Consider the following 16,055-nt stretch of genomic DNA (forward strand, 5'->3'; position numbering starts at 1 on the left):
CACATTTCAACCCCTTGACTCCCGCTTTCCTCTCCTACTAAAACATTTCACAACTAGATTATAAGCCCTGTGTAATAACAGCAGTTGCCTCCTTTGAATAGTGGCATTCAGAAACTATTTGGTATAACTTTATCTGTTTTAATGTAAGATAGCAGCTGGAAATGCAGAGGAACCTGTGCTTTGCTAGGAAGTTCTCTATGGACCTCCAGCGAGTGCTCCATGAATCACTGATGGTGCATGGTCTACAGCTGGGAGCTAGTGATTTGAAGAAAGCCCAAGTAAACAGATATACCTTGTAATATATAATGAAGGTCACTAAACATAGAAACCAAAACTTCCTCTTCATCAATGTGCATGGAGCATTTGGTATCTTGAAAGTTAAATAAATATAAAAAAAGGAATATTTGGGATACTACAATAAAATAAAGGAAGAACACCAACAGAAACAGAGACTCAGGCATATATGAGCAAGGGGCATCATCTGGGAAGTGGCAAAGGAAGGAATCTAGGCTCTTTTTTCTAAGAATGACAAGTCCCTTTGATGTTAACAGTCTAAGTCCTGACTTCTAGGGATCTAAAAGGCTGCCCAAACTAAGACAAATGGAGTGGGGGACAGAGAGGCCTTTTGTAATGGTAAATCTGCATCAGAGAGGATAGTAGCCAGCAAACATGAAAGCATACTTCTAATCTTTCAAGGGACAAAGCGGTAAAAACAGTAGTCTGGCAGGACAGTGCATGAAGCTGAGTTTCTGGATATAGTAACAGACCTGAAAAAGAAGGAAACCCACCAATTATTACAATCACTCAGAATTTAATACAGTCAAAAGAAGATAGCAGTTAGAAATTATTGATTTCCCAGCTTGCTATTATGTCATTAGATATTAATATAACATTTGAAGATACCAATGTTTGCATCTTGTTCCACTCATAGTTCTATAGATGTTAACTTGCAGGCAGCCTTGCTGGCACAAGAACATAATAGCATATAGGATTTTGGCATTATTGAGCACTGGATAATTTTGATGACTTCTAAAACCCTTCAGCCTAGAAGTACTTTATTTTCAGGCTCCACTATAATTAGTTACAAAGGTTATTTGAGTGAGACATGCAGCAAGGCTGGAAGGTTATTGTTAAATGAAATCAATTTCACCTACTTTTTCTCTTGCTCTAATATTTTCTGTTAAATCTATAGTGAAGAAATAAACTATTTCAGACAGTCATTTACCAACAATGACTTGTTCAGTAGTTTCAACAACGCATTCAGAAACAGTGAAGGGATTCAGGTGATGACAGCCTTTGGTTGAATAGTTCTCCGAGTCTGTCAGGCTGTGTCTCCAACTGCATTACAGATTCCAAGCATGGCCAGCTTCTTCAGTCTGAAGGAAGACATTGTTGACTTATATAAACTTCTCATGCTTTAACTGAAGTTTGAGGAAAGGCAGCATGTCCTACCACCTCTGTTCAGTCTCACAGATCTAAACAGCTTCATACATTACTGATACTCCATAGTTTGCAAGATCAAAAGAAAAAGGATGTATCTCCAGAAAACCTGGTCCAGTTTTAGAGTGTATGAATTGTAAAACAAAGGTCTCAGGAAACCACAGTGAATCCCAGCATTCCAGCAGAAGCAGAGTAATTGAGTCTTGGTTTAAGACCCATGCTAGAGAATTCAAATTTGCTTAGGGATGCCGCAGATGTGGTAGCTGCTAACAGAAAAAGGAAGTCCCCATCCACTTACTCCCTCTGATACACAATGCATTACTGTCACAATTATTCATATTCCAGATTCTGAAATGGTTATGGGTTTGGTTCATTTGCCTGAGTAAAACTTGGCAGATCTAAAAAATCTAACTTGAGATGGATTTGTGTGCACATACATGCACATACACAGACAATGAGGAAAAACAGGATAAATTTTAAAGCTGAAAAAATATACCTTTAATAATTGCTTAAGTTCTGACTAGAAAAGATAGCTGCTGAAAGCATATCAGTGATTAGTCTCTTGACCTTTCTTCAACTTGAAGTCATCAGCTATTGTTCACCACTGATAATAATAATAATAACCTTTATTTTATGAGATGACTGACAGCCAGTCCTTAGAGACCAGTCTTTCACAAGAGCAACATGCTTAAAAAAGAAATCATATTTAGTAGTCTCAATACAGTGAAATTAATTCAGAATTTTTACATCAAATACTAGAATCATTAAATACTGCCTATGCAAGAGAAAAAAAAGGAACATTCAAAATTACTTTTAAAGGAAAAAGCTGTGACAGAAGGTTGAGCAGCAGAGCAGCAAAGTAGTAAAATTTATTTCGCCTTTACCCCTTTTATTTTTATTTTTTCTTAATGAGAAGATAGAAAGTTTCTGAAAGTTGTCTTTTCCTTTGCTGCATTTTGAAAGGGGAAGAGGACGGAAATCAGAGACTGTATGAACGGACACAGGGAATATCCTATCTTTAACAATGGCCAGTTGTGAATCCTTAGATATGAACACTATTATACTTCATTTTAGAGGAGGGGATTTCTTCCTAATCACAGCCAGCAATCATTTCATGACCTGAAGCTGCAGTGGCTGCCCCCTTCACATTTTCATTCTTCCTAGTGTAATTGCATGTGTTACTCTAGACCAGACTTGAATGGAAGTCCCTTTAAGGGAAGCCCCAGGAGGTGGAGCTGATAATAGGGTAGGTGGTTCTCATTCCTCAGAGTGATCATTGAACCAATCAGACAATATAGTGTTAGGGGTCACAGCACAACTAGCAGTGCACTGTTCTGAATGAAATATGTAAAGCCAAAGCCCTGAATAACTGTGGCCATGAGACAGAACCTTTTTTCCAGAGTGAAGGAGCTTGCTCCAGCAAGACCTAACCTGAGGTACTGCACTTTGCCTTCCCATTAGTTCTGCCAGTCCCTTAGCCTGTAGTAGTAGTAGTATATAGGAGGTCTATCTGTGTTTAAATACTGTTGCTCCTCCCCAGTGGAAGGAGATGCAGTTCACTAGTGGGATTTTTGGTTTGACAGAAGAATTTAATGCAACCTCTTAAAACATTATGATCATCATTTTCCTGGAGGGCTGCAGGGTATTTGTCCTTAAACTCAGTGTGCTTCCCATAGTCAGTGCGTTTACCCCATTACCTCCTAGTGAGCTGTCGAACAGAAAAGCCAGTATGAATACCAGGAAGATCAGGAACTGTTTACAGACTTATCTGCAGGAATGTCTCCTTTATCTAGCAATAACTGTATTCCAGGCTACAGGCTTTGAAATATCTAAAATCAGTAAGCAGATAAAATGAAATTACTAGCTCTCAAGGAATTCTTAAGTTATTAGCCAATATAGTGAAACATTCATTGATCAAAGCTCAGATCTTAAAGGACTTGAACCTTATAACCAAATTCCACTGAAATTAAAAAAAAATATAATATCTCAGCCTAACTTTTAAATTTGGGTTTGGGGTTTGGGAAAATATTTACCGGCTGAAAAGGCTCAACATGAGTGCGGTGGGTTGACACTGGCTGGATGCCAGATGCCCACCAAAGCTGCTCTATCACTTTATCACTCCCTTCCTCAGCTGGGCAGGGGAGACAAAATATAACAAAAGGCTGGTGGGTTGAGATCAGGACAGGGGGAGATCGCTCAGCAACTACTGTCACAGGCAAAACAGACTCGACTTGGGAAAATTATTTATTATCAATCAAATCTGAGTAGCATAATAAGAAATAAGACCCAAACATTAAAAAAACCTTCCCCCTTACCCTTCCCTTCTTCCCAAGCTTAACTTCATTCTCAGTTTCCTCTACCTCCTCTGCCAGAGCAGTGCAGGGGGACAGGGAGCAGGTGCTGCGGTCAGTCCCTCCCGCGCTGTCCCTGCCGCTCCTGCCCCTCCGGGGGAGGCTCCTCACACCCTGCCCTGCCCCAGCGCGGGGCCCTGCCAGGGCAGGGGGCCCTCCACGGGCTGCCCCAGCCTGGGGCCCTGCCGCGCTGCAGTTCTTCACACACGTTTTTTTTCCCCTTGTTAAACACGTTACCCCAGAGGCGCTACCGCTGTCACTGCTGGGCTCAGCCTTGGCCAGCAGCGGGTCCATCTTGTAGCCGGCTGGCATTGTCTCTGTTGGACATGGTGGAAGCTTCTAGCAGCTTCTCACAGAAGCCACCCCTGTAGCCCCCCTGCTACCCAAACCTTGGTATGCAAACCCAATAGAATGGCACAGCCACATCTGAGTTGTAGAAAGTACCTTGACATATATGAGTGTTGTAAAGATGTTGGCATTGTAATCTTCAACCCATGTTACCAGAGAAGGATTCAAAAGTCAAATGACCCTATTATGTGGCTCATGACCCTCTCCATAGACTAGAACAGATCAGGTGGCCACTGGACAGATCATCATCACTCAAGAGACTCTGTCACCAGCTTTCTGCAAGCCAATTCTTGGTGTCTCACTTTCCTCATGTGCAAAAATGGTGGTATTTTTTTTCTTGAAGTTTGTTTTGAGAGCTACTAACGAAAGCACTGGACATTTTTTTCTATTTCTGGTGTGATTTTTACTACACTCTAAGCAGAACCACTTTTCATTCATATGCAATTTACTTTGAAGAGTCAGCATCTGTTTCTAGTTATGGATGATACCAAAATAACAGGCATCCAGCTTGTATCATTTTTAATGTTTAGAAAATTAATTTAAAACCATTTTTAATATTGATAAAATATACTACTTATATTTTTTTCCACCTCCTAAGTTTTGAATACACATGGGACCTGGAGAGATCAGATCTAAATTGAATGGATCAGCAAAGTGTACTGCAGTCGATGAAGTTATGCGGTTTTACATTATCTAAGAGTATGGCCCAAAGTGATAAGGATTGGCAGGAGAAAAACTGCACATATACACACACCACCCCCATGAAACACATATTTTTAAAGCTGCTGTAAAATATTATTCTTTCTGCTAAATATGTAGTATCTGAAGGATACATCAAATGTTCATGCTTGTATAAGGATTATGCAGTTTTAAATGCCTTTGCCAGTCCGTCTTAATCTACCCAGCCCAAAGAAAAGCTGTTACAATTTTATACCGTACAGCACATTTGTGTGTGACTGTATGTGTATTTTCATGTATGTGAACAAGAGAGAGAAATGCATTTACAACCATAGAAAGCCACTAATTAGGGCAAATTAAAGTACATCTTTGTTTCATCAAACCTCAGCTATTTTCTTTTGCCATTTATTGTTTATTGGAAACAGTCCTTTTTCTAACACTACCCACAACAGATTTTGTAAATTTTGTGGCTTATGTTGACTGTTTTGCAATTTATACTAGTGTGTAAAATATTCCCAGCACATACACTTAATCAAAACAAGCCCAATTAAGCTCAGTACTCCAGATTCCACCTCATTAGCTTTCTGTTCCTAAAATATAACAGATGTGATTGCTGCAGGCCATGAGTTAAAGATGAATTTTTCAGCTAAACACTTACAATACAACCTAAAGTTATATGAAGATTTAATTATTACTTTCATTTTCATGGCTTCCTGTAAAAGCTAATTTTTCACTTAATAGCAATAGTACTCCACTACTGCACTTTACCCACGGTTACAGAGAAAATTGTCTAAATGAGGAAGAAGGGAGAGGTCAGGGGTCCTATTTTTACTTTTGGCCTCACATATTGGACAGGTGACTTCACAAACTTGCAGGGCTTTTCGCCTTTCAAAACTACTGGAATTCAGAGAGGAGTCAGGATCCCAGCTTGCAGAATATCACTTCTGCCTAAAAACTCTGTGCAACTGTGTGAATGATTTTGCAGCATGTTTACTTGGCATGCTTCAAAAAGATCTGATGGCTTAGTATACCAGCAATAGCTGGCTAGTACTCCCCTCAAATAATTCTTGGTACATCTTAGCTGGATTCTGACTGTTTACAACTACTAGCTTTCATATGATATCCAATATAAGGAAAAATATCCTTTTCAGTAGTCAAAAGGCCAAAGAGGATTATTGTACGACTGACAGCAGGGATACAAAGGGAAGCACTGCCAATTGTCAGTAGCTGCATTTCTTTGTCAATACCCCAGTGGCAAGCTGCTGAATCTCTCCCACACTTTGTCCTTGTTAATGAACCTCAAGCATCTGGTGGATCAAAAATTATCTCTGGACAAACCAAAGCAATTCCAAGAATAATCCAGATGCAGTGGTCAGACTTGTCCACAGCACAACTCACCATAGAGATTTCCAAATGAGCTTGCAGCTTCCAACAAATTAAACTTCTTTACAGATTCTGTACTGATGCATTACTCACACCATCCTCTCTTCTAATTTCCCAGAATAATGGAGAGTCAACCTCACGTAGTCAGGACACCCTTTCTCAATCTGTTCAGTCAGTGTGTTTGGCTACATTGAGTGAGCCAAGAAGACAACACTTCCACGGTCTGTGCGGTGCAAGATCTGTCCCAATGCCTCAGCATCCTGGTTCAGTGAAGCCAACTGTGCATAAAATTGTGCACATAATGCACATTTAATCTTGCAAAAATGGGCATGAAGCAGTCCTATTAATATCGGTAGCAATACCAGAGGCCCTAAAAAAGACCTCTAGGTACCTCCTTTGCATAAATTATTACATAAGGTGCAAGGCAGGACTAACCATTAAAATTACACGAATGACCTGATTCACCACTCTTGCTACATTTCTGTGTTGGATGACTTTTTAAAAGTCTGTGGTTGCTCTCTCAGCAGGGTGGGTATCTGAGATACCTTAATTGAAGTCAATGGAGCTACACATTGACATAAAACTAGTGTACTTAATAGGAGGTTAATGCTCAGAAGGAAAGAGAAGCCACGCTTTTTCTTGAAAGATTTTCTCATGGTTGAGATGTTCTCTTGTTTGTACTTTCCCAATGCATTATTCTTTCTTTTCTCCTCCCCAAAAGATTCATCAAAAAAATAAGTATGTTTCCTTTGTGGTTTACACTGAAAAGAAGACATAGCTTTTCTGTTTGTTAAAATGTGGAAGGAGATAAATAATGAAAATTTCTAGTGATTAGTCCCTGAGGTCTTTATTTATGGAACCCTGGCACTGACACACTTCAGATAATAGTCCAATTTAATATTTATGATGTGCTAGGTTTCTCTAAATATATAAATTTCATAATTATCATGGGAGTTATCCCTTATTTATCTAGTTTTGGCTTTTAATTAGTAGGATTGCCATTTAATCATTAACAATCTTGCCTTCGAAAAAACACCCTACCTGCTACTTCTTTGATGAATGTGTCCCCATTGTGTCACTACTCCTGTTAGAAGATCTGTCTTAGTTATTCCAATGACAAGTTTTCATATAAAGATACTAGATCTACAGAAACAGTCTCTTGAAGTGACACCTCACACTGACTGGGCACACTGCAACTACAATACTGTTAGGTACCCATCAGCCTTCACCAGACAAGGCTTTAGGGGAGTCACTAAGGTGGCTGATGACCCCTCAAATCTTAGTGCCCTTAAAAAAAGAAAAAAAGAAAAATATTACATGTGTGAGTGGATAGGGGAGGTGGAAGCCTGGCACAGGCTGTTTAATTAAACATGATAATATTCAATGTAAAGATTATCCTTCTTTCTTTGATAATATAAAATAGTATCACAGAAATTATACCTTTGTTAAAAACTTCTTTCTAACATTAATCAAGTCACTTCCATGGAGAGATGAAACTACAAGCTCTAACATGTTAACATTCAGCAATGTGTTACTAATAGCATCATTAACACATACCATATATAGATGCATGGAGTGTCTTATACTGAGCTAGTGCCAAGTCCCAGTTTGTCAAGTCAGGACATGGGAATGGCAAAATAATTTCATTCACTCCAACAACTAATTAAGATGAAGCTTAAAGCATGGAAGCTGAGAACCTTAGCAGGTCCACTGTGCCATTCCTCAAGGGTGACTTTGTAGGGAATAGTAAAAATACTTAATATAGACACTGTTGCATGTTAAATGATTGTCAGGAAAGTGCAAGTGGTACAGGTGGAATCAGTAAAGGGTGAACACTGCCATCATTGTGCAGTATTCACTCCTCCATCGCCACTCATCTGCGGTCTCATGTTTGCCTATACTTCTGTAAAAGAATATATTACTTTTTTAATACAGGGGCTCTTGGCATTTACTTTAAAACCAAACCGACTTCCTACAATGTGCTGCTACCTGGCACATATTATACAACTTTGCTATGAGAATGTGATGGAGGAAGGAGGAGCCACTCATCTATCTAGGTTTCCTAGCAATTTCCATTACGAAGGAATCATATGGTCTTCACATTTAAGAAACTCTTTCACCACCCATCTTTACAGCAGTTCTTATTAATGAATTAATGCAGTGTCCAGCTTCTTGCACACTTGGCTCACTGGGATACTTTTTAACCTTATGCTGATATAATTATTCTATCTCAAAATCTGACATATAGAATCAAATTATGATACAACCTAGCCAACTGTGTGTTTCTCTAATACCTGCAGCAAGCTTTTCATAACAACAGCACTATCTAACTAGGTCCCAGCTCTGCCTGCAAGACCTCAGAGGGCTGATGTGAGGGACCGTCTGCAAAATATCATGTATCCAATCATGGAAAGAAGCACATCTGAATAGTGATACTGCAGTTACCCCTGTACCAGACACATTGTAATCAATCCTTTGGTAAGCCCATATGTGGTTGCTGTTCAGGGCTGCCTCTCAGTTAAGAAAGTATTTGAGGCATTCTGTTTTCTGATAATTCCCTTTTAGTGGTGGCTTACTTGAGAACATGTTAAATTAATTCAGTTTCACAAGGGTGAGCTATATATGCTAACTGATCACCAAAAGACTTGAACTCAGTTAATTCACAGGAATACTCTTCCTTTTATTTCCCCTTTATCCTGGGTAATTATTTTTTTTTTCTGTTCTAAATTTTTTTGCCTATTTTCTTAGTGTAAAATTCTGGAAACCACTAGTATACCTTTCCTGTGGCTGTCTGGTTTTTCTGAGGCTTTTTTTTTAACTGTTCTTCATGTGAAACTTGATTAATAGTGAAAAAAGCCAAAAAATTTTAAGGATACCTAATTCTGTTAATATGATTCTTTCAAGGCCATCCTGTCATACCATACAACAGCAGGGGAACATGGCTCTCTACCTTTGGTCTTGGTTTTCTCATTTTGTCATTTGATCAGTTTTGTTGTTTCTCCAACATCCAGTTTCTCAATGCAGTAGCTGATTAAGAGTCATTTGCAGTATAATTTCCTGTAGTCAGGAAACTGGAAAGTTTGCAGCAGATTCCTGTGTATTTTGAAACACCAGCCGTTAATGCCAAAGTCAGAGCTGCTAATGTTTGAAAACTTTCACTCACCTATCCATCCTTAGGGACATGAAAGAGAAAGAGATTTTCTGAAAATCCATCTCTAATTTGTGATGCTTATCATCAAAAAACATATGGCCAGATCAAAAGGACAGATCCTAAGCTGGTGCAAATTGGCCAAGCAGCACTGTCAGCAGGGATACTGGATTTATAACAGCTGAGTATCCAGCCTATTTGTAGTTCAGTGTAAGAGTTATATGACTAAGGGTATGGAAGTTATAACCGAAGGTCCCAAGTAATAGTCTTTCAGAAAGTCATCACACATTTTTCAGAATGTGAAAATTCACAAATTTGTTAGTATTTTTGGACCACTTCCCACTTCAGCTCAGATTTCATATTACCCATATTTTAGTTCTTTATAAAAATGAAATGTACTTCATCTCAGTCTGTACACTCAATAAAATAAATTTACAAGCCAGAACTGTCTTAGAGTCAAAGAGAGTTATTCTGCTCTAAAGCAGTAGTCTGTCTCTCACATTTTGGATTTAAGTAGAATGAAAAGAAACTACACTTAAAAATGGGCTAGACAAAGTTAAGAATATATTGTTGAGAACAATCTGGCAATGGGAAAGGAGTGAATAGCCTGACCCATCAGCTTCCCTTCCATCTCCAGCTGTTATGATTTTCCAAGTGCTGAGGACACATGATTTAGTAGCTTCAGAGATGAAACTGATTGCTCTGGTTTTTGGCACATCTGTAATGAAGCAAACAAAACATATGTATTTATATGTATGAGATTTACGTTAGAGACAGACAAAAGCAACTAGAGGGTGGATTCTCACTATCAATTAGAGGTACAGTCTGCACAGAAGGAGGTCACCTGTTGGATGTGCATTGATGTGAAATAAAAAGATTGCATGAAGAAAATGCAGATGATATGATTGTGGCTTAACAGAAAATAATAGACTCAAACAAAAAGAAATTATAGGAATGGAGAACAGTGGTGTTTTGGTACTGGAAAGGACAGGCAGGTTTTTAGATTAAGAAAGTGTTATTATCATGACATTGTGGAAGCTGAATAGGAAAAGTGACTCATGGTACCAACTTCTGAATCACTTGATCAAGCAGGAACCATAATTATTGCTGGAAAATTACTGATAAAAAACAAGGACTTGAAAATAACAATTTTCTGTAAGATGGAGAAAGCAAACGAAGTATAATGTCACAAATTAGACTATCTTCAGCAGAGACTGAAGCAGCAAGTAATAAAAAGGTCAGACATTGAAAGTCATCACAGAATGGATCCAATCTAACACGTAAATGTCTAAAAAGTTCAGTACTGCAACACCCAGGATTAATGACGTGGCTCTGAGACATCCAGCGCTTCTCATGGGCATACAGGTACCCACTGCAGTGAATAGGGGCATTTAAAAACCTCAAAAAAACATGTCCAGTACACTCTGTACAGAAGCGGCACAAAGATACTCATTCACTAGCCAACTGGAAAATACCCGTTTCTGCTCCCAGAGCCGTTCCTGTGGTCAAATTAAGCAATGATTAGATATAAAAAAAAATTCTTTGCAGTCAGTCCCCTTTCTCTGAGGCAACAGTACTCAGAACTGAGGTGCAGAGCCACACCACTACGCTCTTCCTCTTTTCAGGCCAGGGAAACTTCAAATATTTTACACATAGTGACACAGCTTCAAAAAGGAAAATAGGCAAGAACTCCTTCACTTTTTTATGAACATGACACATTCCAGTGGGACACAGGTAAAACCCGTCTTTGGGCAGAAAAAGGAATTGAACCTGGGTGACCTACTTAATGACTGAATGCTTTAAGAAATACTAGGCTACTATGTAGCAGCAGATGGAGCACTGATCTGATTACTGGGGCTGGTCCGCAGTGGGGACACTTACATTGCTTAAACAGAAATGTGCACACCTGGATGAACATCTGGAAATACTGAGTAAATGTATCAAGCTATCTAATTCAAAGGTGCCTCGTTAGAAGTGAACCCAGATCTCTGAAAACATACATAATCTCTTTCAGTCCTACTTTCAACAAAAGGTTAACTTCCATTTTGTGCAGACATCAGTTCTTTCAGAAGTTGTTTGAATGTGGTTTGCAAGTGGCTGATGGATAAACATGTTCAGAAGAGAAAGGCAGAGAAAAATTGAGTTTTTGGCACACATCAGGTTGCCTAGATGCACCTAACTGGAAGTACTTCTGCAGATTTGCAGACCTCAAGCATGATAGGATGCAGACTGAAGTGTCTGGGGTTTAGGAGCCTATACAGAGAGGCAGCAGACAAGAGTGAGGAGCAGGGATGCTCAGTAGCCTCTCTTCTGCTGTCCTATTGGCACAGTGCTGTGCCTCTCTCGAATGCAGAGAAGAGGTGAGAAAATGAGAAGGTCCAGGAAGCTTCAGTTAAAGCCCTTTCCCATCTCCTTCCAGTCTTGCCTTTCTCGTCGTCCTATTACAGCAACAGGCAGGCTTCAGTGTTGAAGGAGAAACAGAAAGTTGTTCAGGCTGCATTTGCTGCTCAAATTGTCATGCCCTGGGGAGAAGCCAGCAGAACAGATAGAAGATCATTGAGGCTGGAGCTGGTCTGGAAGTGGTCTGTTTGACTGATCACGCTGACCTGCAGGCTAAAACCTGCAGCACAGCTCCCGTTCTTAGCACAAAATTGCCTGAAGGAATAAAGATAGTGCGTAAATACAATTTAGTTTTGATTTAGAAATGGAAGAAGGAAAAAAGAATAAATCTGTGCTTCACTGAATCAATATAGATACTCAGGATTTGATTTCATAGCAAAGTACCTTCATCAGCTACTTGTGCTCAAGGTTAATTAAGATTGCATTTGTCAATATACAAATATAGGTATGTACATTTCTGGGAATTTTCACCAACTGTAAGATTATGTATGCTATTAAGTGTTCCTGGAATAATACTTCGGTATGTTTGGGTACACATTTCTTAGCTTTTATTGCCACATTATACTAGACAGTCTCATATGTAATCAGAACATAAGCCAAAAGAATCTCAGTCCAGCATTCATGGAGATAAATGCAGTTGTCTCTAATTAATTCTATGAAACTGGTTTAGCAGGATTGCAGAAACTTCAAAATGTATAGCTTGATATAAAAATAGGAATCTCTTGATGAAATTGTACATATGGCAGGATAAATAGAATGTTCCCTTCTGCCTCTAAAAATGTAATATTTCCCATTCTTATTTCCCTGTGAAACTCTGGAGCAGAACTTAAACTTGGGAATGATCAGTCTCAATTAAAAATTAATTGGCAGGTGGGGATTGTATTCCATGTTAACATTTCAGGTGTTACTGAAATTTCTTCAGGAATCAATCAACCTATTGATAATAAAACTATACACAGGGAAACAGTATATGCAGAATATACCACATAAATCCAGAATGCATCTAGAGGAAACACTAAATTATTTTATCTTCTCTCATGGCACATTTTGCCACCATTAACTTTTCTGTTTGCAAGTGCAGAAAAATAGAGACACTGAACTTTTCAATACACACACACAAAGAGAACACCTTGAGTTTTATTTCACTTAGGAAAATTGGTCTGTTCTTTATTTTTATGAAATGCAGAATGATAAGATCCTACTTTTAACCCTATGTCATAATGAATCAATAAAGGATGTGCAAGATAATAAATGGAAGGCAAAATTACAGCAAAAAATTGTGAAAGTGAATACTCTTCACAGCATGCCATCATCCTTTGGAATTAACTCCAGCAGGAGATTATTAAGTCAAATATTGTTAAAAGATTTTTAAAGGGCTGAATAATTTTTTGAGTAATAACAACAATATGAATGTTAAAGTTATCTGTTACTATGTTTCAAAGGGTAAATTAATAGCTACAGGGGTCAAGAAGATATCCGCTTCTCTACCTTCCTTTCCACGCAGCTGACTAAGTGCATTAAGGACTTTTCTTCAACTTCCCCTCAAGCATCAGACATTGGTCACTTCTGAAGGCAGCAAAAGTGCAAGACTCAAGAACACAGGATTTATCTGATCCAGTACAGCAATTCCTATGCTTCTTCTCATCATCATTATCTGAACATATTTTACCTCCAGCATAAAAGGAGATTGCTTTTCTGTGTTCGCCACCCCTATGGATGAATGCAGCATAGGTACTTGGAAGTTTGCTGTTCTAAGTCACTTAGCATTTTAGTTCTCACATCTCATCAACACTTCCTTCTGAGACACTAGTTCTTTCATTCACCTAGTAGATTTCATGAACTTTTCAAGCTTAGGCTCTGAATAAAGCTAAAAGGGAGAAGGAAAACAACAACAAAAAAAAACTCCGAAAAACCCCACAACCCCTTGTTGCAATTTTCTGCTCATTTCACCATTAATTTGCCCCAAGAAGAGGCGAATGACAATCTCTCTGATGCTATTCTCACACTTGAGATGCTCTTAGTGACCAGCAGGAATATCAGGTGAGGAGATACAAGAAAAAACCTTTATCCAGTGTAAAATTCTGCTGATTGCACTGGCCTCAACAGTTGTCCCATGATTCATTTTTGAGATATTTTCAAAATCTTTCAGACCTCTTTTCCGAATGTTTCATCTGGTAAAATTCTATGAATACTTCAAAGGAAGTTAACAAAGAATTTAGTTTCTTCAGTAAGAAAATCATCTCTCAAACACTGTTGAAGAGCAGACTGATAGAACTTACATCCTTGGGGACTGCCTACAACACAGTCATTGTAGGTTTTATAGTCCTATATTATTGATTCTAAGAATTTTGTGACCTATTGTGTCTGATGGACATGGTAAAAATAATGATTCAAAGCACAAGAGCAAAATAATGGCCACGGATTTATTATTGTTGCTATTATTAATTTCAAAATTCACAACAAAACAATGCAGTAACCTATACAAACACCATGCAAAATGAGAGCATTACAGAAATCTAAGCTAATGGCTCTTCCATTTACAAGATTTGTTCTAAAAAAGTTTGCAAAGAATTGCAGATTCTAAACTCATGCCTAACCCTTGCACTTGAGTCTGTCTGTGAATGACATTAGCACTTTTTCAATATAGCCGTCATGCCATATATAAACAGCTGAAAGATGTATTTCAAATACAGAATAGATATTTAAGGCAAGATTCACAGCATCTGCTGATGTATCTGAATTACACATCAGAATCCTTTAAAATTGAATACTTGGCTCCTGCTGAAGCTCCTGTTTAGTTATCTAGGCTCCCTGTAAGCTAATGGGAAATTTAATATTTCTGAAGAGACCTGAACAGAAATCACGTATAGATAACCATACATCTGAACTCTACTTTTCTATGGGGTAGGGCTGACTGGAGGCTACATCTGTAACGTTCATATTTTCCTTAAAAAAAAGACCCCACACACCTAGCTGGGTAGGTCTCAACCTTTTAAAAGCATTGTCAGAAATGGGGAAAGGAGTGTTAAAGCCACCAACTTTCATATAACCATTTATTAGCCAAATAGTAAATGCAAGAGATATTTCTACTCTGTGGTTTACTGGTACCAACGTTTGGCAAGGAGAGAGCAGACTTGGCTTCCAGTCCTTGCTCTCAGAAATCTTTAGTATTTGAGCAGAAACAACATGTGAATCCCGCAACCAAGTGCTCTAACATCACTATTCTATAATTTACCATCCTCAGAAGGTGTAACAGAGATCAGATTGGCAGTCTGTAAGGAAAGTGCTCTGACCAAAAGTCTGTTTTGATAATGTATACGAAATTCATATTCACAAACATCTGCTGCCAAACTTGTAACTGCCTGGTGATTTTTAGGTGTCCTTTGGAACAAGCTCCTTCTTGTTTATTGTTTTTGGACTTTTCTGTCTTAAGTGGTGCTTTCATCTTTCCCTCAAATAAGTCTTCAAGGCTGGACTCTGACTCTTGTACTAATGAGCCAAGTGGCACTTACAGTCATGCTTACTAAGTTAGAAGTGGCAATGTATGAACCTTAAAAGATTATTTTCTGCATATCAGACATTGGTCTATTTGACAACCTCAAATGCCTTCAGTGCAGTAACATTAAGCTTTATATCTGACACAACACGGTATTTACAACAAAGAAATAACTGATTCAGAAAAGTAGAAAACACCTTCAAGAGATTCATACTCTGGTTTTTTTAACAGTTCATTTTGTTTCTATACCTATGTAATAGGTGTTTGAGAAAGAGGAAAAACATTTTTATTTTAATGTATTGAGCTAAATATTTCTGATAAGATAATAAAATAGCCTTGTTTTGGTGACCTAAAGAGGAATAATATAGGGATGAAGGTTTAATGCTAGAGTTATTGAAAAAAGGTTTATCAGCAGTAGGGATACAGGTTGGAATCCACACAGCACTTTTTTTTTTTTTTTTTTTTTTTTTTTTGTATCATTCTGCCCCTGTGGATTTCAGTTGCTGTTACCACAACAGTGTGAAGCTATAGTAGGACATTGAGGATGAGTCCCAGAAATAAGGGAAATAGTTCCAACAGTTCGTATTTGTTGAAAGCAGAAAAGTTTCATTCATCAAAGCGCAGATATTATTGTCATCATTATTATTGTTGTTGTTATTATTATTAAATATTTATTTTATTTCAATTATTAAACTTACCCCAAAAAAACTGATTCCCTTTCTTTGTTACCTTCAAACTTCTCATTTCTCTTCATATTCAAGTTCAACTGATAAAAAACCTTTTGGTGTTTAGTACACTTAGCTGCTATACC

At 38.2% G+C, this 16,055-nt stretch overlaps 1 long non-coding RNA gene across 1 annotated transcript; it reads right to left on the reverse strand.

The window, feature by feature from the left end:
• Positions 1-440: 440 nt before the first annotated feature.
• On the reverse strand, positions 441-3,920 carry LOC119149534. The gene is made up of 3 exons (XR_005104737.1): positions 3,756-3,920; positions 1,226-1,376; positions 441-767 (listed from the first exon to the last, which is right to left on the reverse strand). It is a non-coding gene; the product is annotated as an uncharacterized LOC119149534 (long non-coding RNA).
• Positions 3,921-16,055: the final 12,135 nt, after the last annotated feature.

The sequence above is a fragment of the Falco rusticolus genome, chromosome 6 (assembly GCF_015220075.1).
Source record: "Falco rusticolus isolate bFalRus1 chromosome 6, bFalRus1.pri, whole genome shotgun sequence".
NCBI classification, from domain to species: Eukaryota; Metazoa; Chordata; class Aves; order Falconiformes; family Falconidae; genus Falco; species Falco rusticolus.